Genomic DNA, 7560 nt, shown 5'->3' on the forward strand with positions numbered 1-7560 from the left:
CACCTTTCTCTTCACTAGTCCCACCTTACTCGTCACTAGTCCCACCTTATTTTTCACTGGTCCCAAAATGGTAATCACTTGCCGAGATTTGATGAGACGTATGTGCTTAATCCATAGAAAAAAAACAAACAAAACGATATACAACATAATTATTTCTTAAAAGAATTTAATTTTTCAAAAACATTTGTTGTTGTACATTTCGCTTCTTCAGGTTCATGTATATATGTTTTAGCTGATGGATTTGAAAATATGTCCATGTATATGTCTGCCACCTGCACCAGCACTAAGCCAGCAATTGATAGCTGTGTCTGGGTTAAAGTCCTCAAGCTCTGGTCCATTTGCAGATATGTTCATTAGGATTTGTAAAAACTCTTTTGGTTTAAGGAATTCCTTAAAGAAGTCTTGATTAAGTTCACTGAACTAAATCCTCGTTCACACTCAGAAATAGCTACCGCACACTCTGTATCCGTCTTACGTTTTATCCCTCCATTTTCAAACAAATTTACCTTCGCCGAATCGCCGTTATTACCGTACTTGCGAAAATAATTTAGCAAACTCATTTTATCCACAGAGTAACTATCAGCTTGCTTGACAACTACTTCTAAAGTGATCATAACATCAATTTTCTCTTTTAAATACGAACTGAAACAGCTCATTAATTAGCGTAATTGTTTCGCTTCAAACACAATATCGCACGTGGAAGAATCATTACTGTCATTTAATCAGTTCATAAAGGAAACCAACACTGATGTCGGTAAAGTACCTTTCATTAATTTACTTACACTGACTCGCTGGATTAAAATCATAGTGAACCGCTCGTTATGATCTAGATTGCGTAAACTCATTGCAACAAAACCGCTTACAACACTGCTAATTGATCATACTGGCTTTCTTTTGTTTGACGTGTTTTGATTTGCCGATAATTTGGTCGCTTAGCCCAATATGCAGTTAAGCGGTAAAAGGATGTAAATGTATGGTGGCGCTCACCAGATAATATGTACTTTTGAGAGAGTGACGTATGTAAGGTGAAGTAGTTCGCATTTAAAACATGCACAGTGGAGAGAATGTTTGCATACCTCTATGCTACATTAATGTAATTGGGATGATATTTCTTTTGGATATTGTACTTTTGGAAATTTTACATGATTTAAGCACACTGCTAACTAAAATGACTGCTACCTTGTATTAAAAAATCAGTCTGAATTAGTCTAAAGTACACTATACATAGCAGCTATTAAAATAGGGAAAATGAATTTTGCCAGACTAGACAATACCAGCTTCTGAAAGTGCAATGAATGAATTACCAAATATATAAACTGTAAAAAAAGTTATCGGCTCTTTTTTTTATACAATTTACCTCTGAAGTTCAGGAAGTGAAAATGACCAAGTAGAGCTAGCACTTTTTTGAAAGGTGCACATTTGAAGTAAGGCCAAGCTGTATACTCTATAACCCATAGTACACCCATCAATCATACACCAAAATAAAGGGAATTAAAGGTTCTTTGCACTATACCTAAGATATACAAGGTCTTTTTTAAATAGCCAGTATAACCAGCGAGGAAAGCCGGGGACATTCTTTTTCTTTAAAATCCTAACCCTTATGCAAAATGCGAAACTGTATGGCGCCACCTATACACGAAGAGGGGTAGAATCAAGTATTCAGTACGCCCAGAGGGCATGATTGGCCAAATAAAGGCAAATATAGTGATTAAAGCACGAAAATAAGGACTAGCCCGACCTTTTTAAAAAGCACTTGTCCCGGACCAGCGACTTGGAAAATTGTACTTGTCCGACTTCAAAAATGACTAGTCCGGGACGTCGGGCTATGGGATTTGCTCAGCCCTGACAGTGCACATAGGTCAGCTATACCTCATCATATTTATTTATATGTATGGACTAGACTTAAGCTTCAATCCCAGTTCATAATAAGTTAAGGATCTGAATTCTCCTTTGTTCTCCTATCACTGCATTTCGAAATATGTTATGGTACTGACTGGCATCCTCTGCCTATTCCATGTTAATGAAAATGAGGATATCATCATCTGTTAAAGGACACAAGTTATGCAGTACACATGCTGCCATAACAGGATGACAATTTTTTTCAACATCAGTACAGTGAAGTGCAGTCAAATGCCTAACCGACCCTTTAGGTGACCAATTGACCTTTCTACAGTTTGCCCGACTCCTGATATCGCTCTGTTGTATCTCCGTTGCTGTGCAGTCAAGTGACCTTTGTCCTGGAAAGGTGTTTATAGCCATATCTTTAGAGGATAAGCACTATCTCCGACTAGAAACTCTTCCCTCAAGATTTTATTGTTTTCTGCGTTCACGTACAAAGGGGAATTTCTGAGAACCCTTGCATCATGTGTTGACCCCGGCCATCCAACAAATGCATCCGTTATAAGCATCCTGTCGTCCACAACAATTTGTAGCTGATCTGATGGGAAGCTTTTTCCCCAGCCACAAGATTGACTAATCTAATATGTGTGCCATCAATCATCCCTGCAACATCGGGAATACAACTGACAGCCTGAAAAGAAACCACAATTTCTTGACGGCGGTCATGATTCGGCCATTAAATAAATTTGTTAGCACTGTTTGCTATAACCTTGGCGACATAATGAACATGGCCTTGGACAGTACTAGTGGAAATACCAAATAGGTTCGCAGTCTCTCCAACACTTTCTAAGTTATTAATATGCCACAGAAAGCAAGGAAAATTTAGCTGGTAAGTTAAAAATATTACCTATTAAAGACCGAATCTGTTTGAGAAAAGCCAAATTAATGTACAGGATATCCCAAAATAGTGCTCCTGAATATTTACAATCACTATTCCTGTATAGGCTACCTCATAATACTCCCCACCTGCGGTCCATGTCTACAAAACAGTATAAAATTCCAAAACCAAATAAGGGGTTATTTAAAAAGTTTCCAATACTCTGGAACTCTGCTCTGGAATAGTATTCCAGTTGAGATTAGAAATGCCCACTCTATTTCCTTCTTCCAAACCCAATATATCCAATGACTTCATATATGCAGCTAAAATAAATAAATTACTTTGTACGAGGGCCTCAAGGTAGATTTGTTCTTAGCTAACTGTGTTACCCTCTTTAAATAAGGTTATTATTATTATTTTAAACAATAGTAGCTGCTTAGCGGGAGAAAGTGTGTTCCGTCCTCCATCTTTCCTGACCAAAGCATCCGCAAACTCTGCCAATAACAAGTTATAACAGTTTTCCCAATCCTGAAATGGCGACGGAACTCGTCGTCGTCCATATTAGGTGTAATTTCCTCAGCAAAGCATTCCACTTTGGCCACATCATCTCGCCGAGCTAATATGCCAAGCAAAATAATATCGTCAAATTTATACACTAAGTTCGTTTCTTCTTCTTATACCGCCAAAATCCTTTCACAAATTTACGGTAAGACCTCAGCGTCATTCAGAGCCGCCATATTGTTGAGCGTTCTACTAATTCGGGGATTGTGATCGCGTGCGCAATGTTCTCGTTGTTCGACTAACCCAGGAATGTGATCCTCTTGGTCAGGAACGGGTCTCTCGAATGCACCCTTCTCTCAGTGGTCGCGGCGTGATATGGCGACGCTGAATGCAGACTACTATCTTAGTCTGCATGTAAGACCTCGACACTGATATTTATGTTGTGTGCGTCATAGCACTAAAACAAAAACTATCTAAGGATAAAAGTAGTGTTGATGTAAATAGAGATAGCCCGAGAGGTGGTGGTGGTGGTTATCACGACATCTCATATTATTATTATTATTATTCAAGTAACCGGGCATAAAAGTGAACGTGTAAGGATAAGACAGGCATTTAGCACAAAATCTACACGATATGCAGACGGGTGCATAACAAGAAGAGAAATATATCCATGATCTATCTCTAAATTTATATTTTATTTATCAATGACAAATGCCTTGCTGGAGTAGAACAATGCGGTCAGGTGGTTTGTTACTGTCTGAGAGGATCAAATATAAAAATTTACTCACCAGTAGAATTCTCTTCTTTCTTGTAAAGCAAATGCAATTCAGTTTGTGTTTGTGTTGCAACTCGTGCAGCTAGACTTAAAACTGTATATACTATAAGAACATTGCTCTCGGTGGACTTTGGACCATTGATTGGTGAACTAACGAGTCTAAGGATACAGCTATCGATAAAATTACGTAACGAAACACTGACACAAACTACTTGTACGGGCTTGGGTCTGCGCACTCTGGGGTGTGCGTCTGCTGCAGTTGCTCAGTGAAGAAGTGTGATTTGACATGAAATATGATGTGGTAATTCTACTAAAGTGAATGCTTGGATTCGATTTTATTATGCTCATGCTGTAGCAATTCTTTTGATATAATAAACCCTTGCGTAACGTGTTTAGGCTCGAGTAAACAGTAACACAAGAAAGAGCGAAAAGAAGAAGCTTTGAAAAATTGTACAAATAATTTATTTCCCTGGGAAAAAATACTATAAAAATGAAAAAATAAGAACTTACGGTTTAAGAATCAAAACCAAAAATAATCCAAGAATAAACCACGAATACAATTTTAGAAGTCCTAATAATAACATGTTCTAATGAATTCAAGTTCGCGTCCCGACGAAGAATACAAGGTGGAAGGCGATGACGTATGTTGTATATGAAGTGTCGAATTTTGAATTGCACTGAACTTTAAAGTTGAATGCACTGAGCATTAAAATTGTATCGCATTTAAGCCAGAAAAGTCTTTGTGAAGGGTCACTTCGACCTTTCTTCTTTTCTCCCCCGTGTTAGTGTTAAAACTTGAAAGGCTAAATTTATGATTGAGATTTGACCAAGGGTATTGTTACGCTGTCCTGCGAATGTAAACATTTGAGCTACCAACCATAAGCTCTTGATAGGAACCCATGTCAAATTATTATTTTCAAAAGGAAATTGATATGACGTATTTCACAGATTCTATACGGTCTGAAAATCTAACAAAAGAAATGACTATCTTGGGGAAAATTTAGGAACCACTGCCTACGATTGGCCAGAATAAATTATGGGGTACACTTTAGAAGTAATGTGAATTTAAAGTGACGACTTTAGTCGAAATTCTTTAGTCTTAAAATTTCCTGAAAGAGGAAGAGTATATTTGGATCCAAGGGCGCCTAAAGAGAATAGGGCTTTCCTCGTTAAATAAGAAAGGGACCAGGTAGCTGTCTTGTAAGAAAAGACAGGATTTAGTTCTAGGACGCACAGGTTCTGAAAGAGAAAAGCTTTAAGGTACGCAATTTTAATTTCACGTAATATTAAATTTTTTGATTGTTTGTTTTATGCAAAAGAATTCGATATGACTAGGCTCCATATTATGTATCGTTTATTCAGTTTCATGGAAAAGTGTTGATGCTAGAGTTGTTATGCAATTTACCTTTTAATTTTACAATTAGTTCATTGGTAAAATTGATTGCATGCGATCCAGTTTTCATATGTGTAGGATTTCACCAGGTTGTATGAAATAATTTCCTTCGTCTGTTAGGACGATACTGATTATTGTGAGTTAACGATAATTACCTATTTATATTTGATTTTGTAATGTTTAAATAATCTTGTAGGTTAGATATTGCTTTGAGTTTGAATTTGCTAATTTTATGCAATAGTAATCGAACATGTAGTAGCATAGGTAAAGGAATACGAGTAGTATATGGGGGCACTTTACGGACAATGGGAATTAGCATTAAAAACACCCCTGGGTCAGTTTACGGACAATGGAAATTTAACATGGCGAAAAATCGTGGGTCAGATTACGGACAAGGGGAATTAACATGGCAAAAAATCGTGGGTCACTTTACGGACAAGGGGAATTTAACATGGCGATAAATCGTGGGTCACTCTACGGACAAGGGGAATTTAACATGGGATTTTTTTTTAAAAAAAATTTTTTAAAAAAAGGGGTAGGCAATTTAAAGACTATCTCTTTTCGAGAAATATGGGGGCCCTGAAAAGGGCCTTTGGGTTTTCTTCTTCTTCTAATTTCTTCTTTTCCTCCACCAAGTTCTTATTTTATCTCCTACACTCTTCTTCTCTTTCTTTTTTTTCTTCTCCTCCTCTTCTTTCTTCTTCTCTTCCTCCTCTTCTTTCTTCCTCTTCTCATTTTCTTCTTCTTTTTCAATTTTTTCGTTCCATCTTCTTATTCTTATCTTTTCCTCTTCATCCTCCTTCTCCTCCTTTATTTCCTTCATCACACCACTAATCTTGTCCTTTGCTTTTCTTAAGTTGTTAATTTCCATCTTTACACGATGGGGACTATAGGAATAATGGTCTTCAACCAGTCTTATTAGCATCTGTTCCATTATTCCTAAGTTGTCTAAAACGTCTTGCAAGGTTTGTATTTTGTCCATTTGGTTTGACGCCATCTTCTTTTTATTCTTTGCAGAATGGTTTGAACGACGAATACTGTGGGTTCTTATACTTAAAGCGCGTACGTGAAGGAAAACATCCCCCTAAAAACATAAAATGGATCTTACCTAGATCATGACCAAACAACGCGCGGACGTGAAGGAAAACATCCCCTACTTTTTCATTTCATATAATATAACCCAAACTATACTCTCCCCATTTGCTAAGAAACAATAAAGAAACCCATAATCTACTATTCTCACAAACATACCTTTACTCATACAAACACAAACACACAAACACTTACCCTCACATTTTTTTAAAGAAAGAGTTAGTGTTTATATTGACACTACTCTACCTACACACATTGGCAAATCGATCGTTATTTCTTTTCTAGAGTATTGGGTAGCCCTGAAAAGGGCTGTTTTGTTTGGAACTTCATGGGCACCTGGTTAATGGTGGCACCTTCCGGGCCTGGCGCCACATACGCATCTTATCCCCCAGTTACTTTTTACCTTTTGGGGGGAGAGAGCAGAGGCAGGATATGTCGCTTCAGAATCCCAATTTTCGCTCTCTGGGATTTTGAAATTTCTTCTCTCCTTTTCCTCCTCCTCTTCTTTGTTTCTTCTTTCTTCTTTATATCTTCTTTCTTCTTCTTCTTTATATCTTCTCTCCTCCTCTTCTTTGTTTCTTCTTTCCTCCTCTCTTATCCTTCCCTCCTCGACAATGGCTTCCGCGGCCAGTTCATTTAATATGCGCCTGGCATATTCCAGATGCACATGAAGCTCCAACAGTTTCTCAAGTCTCGTGTTCATTTTTTGGTGTTGATCAATCAACAAGGGTAGCTGGACTGCCGAACGAGTTTCAATTTATACTGAAAGCGCGGACGTGAAGGAAAACATCCCCTAAAAAACATAAAATTGATCTTACCTAGATCATGACCCAACAACGCGCGGACCTAAAAGAAACACTCACTCACTTTTTTATGCTACCCATCACTATTGTAAAATTTTTTATAAATCACTTCAATAGACTATCCACATAAGCAAAACAATCCAATCTAACTCCAAATATACACCTCAAAAACCCAAAAAACATTATTTTAATCTACTATCCTCACCAACTTACGTTAGCTCTTACAAACACAAACACACAAACACATACCCTCACATTTTTTATAAAAGAGTTAGTGTTT

General features: G+C 37.4%; 1 protein-coding gene across 6 annotated transcripts in view; it reads right to left on the minus strand.

The window, feature by feature from the left end:
* The window catches only part of LOC149805419 (putative 4-coumarate--CoA ligase 1), a 93596-nt gene extending 88612 nt beyond the window's left edge, over nt 1-4984 (minus strand). For 4 of the 6 annotated variants that reach the window (XR_016419546.1, XR_016419549.1, XM_089949985.1 and 1 more), the window contains exon 1: nt 4006-4984. The gene's annotated coding sequence lies outside the window, so the exon portion shown is untranslated. Of the gene's footprint in view, nt 1-782; nt 2251-4005 lie in introns of those variants that run through there. The other 2 variants (XM_089949986.1, XM_089949983.1) reach the window with 1 other exon arrangement.
* Nucleotides 4985-7560: the final 2576 nt, after the last annotated feature.

This window comes from Sinohyriopsis cumingii, chromosome 2 (genome assembly GCF_028554795.1).
Source record: "Sinohyriopsis cumingii isolate HCF-2022 chromosome 2, ASM2855479v2, whole genome shotgun sequence".
Taxonomy (NCBI): domain Eukaryota; kingdom Metazoa; phylum Mollusca; class Bivalvia; order Unionida; family Unionidae; genus Sinohyriopsis; species Sinohyriopsis cumingii.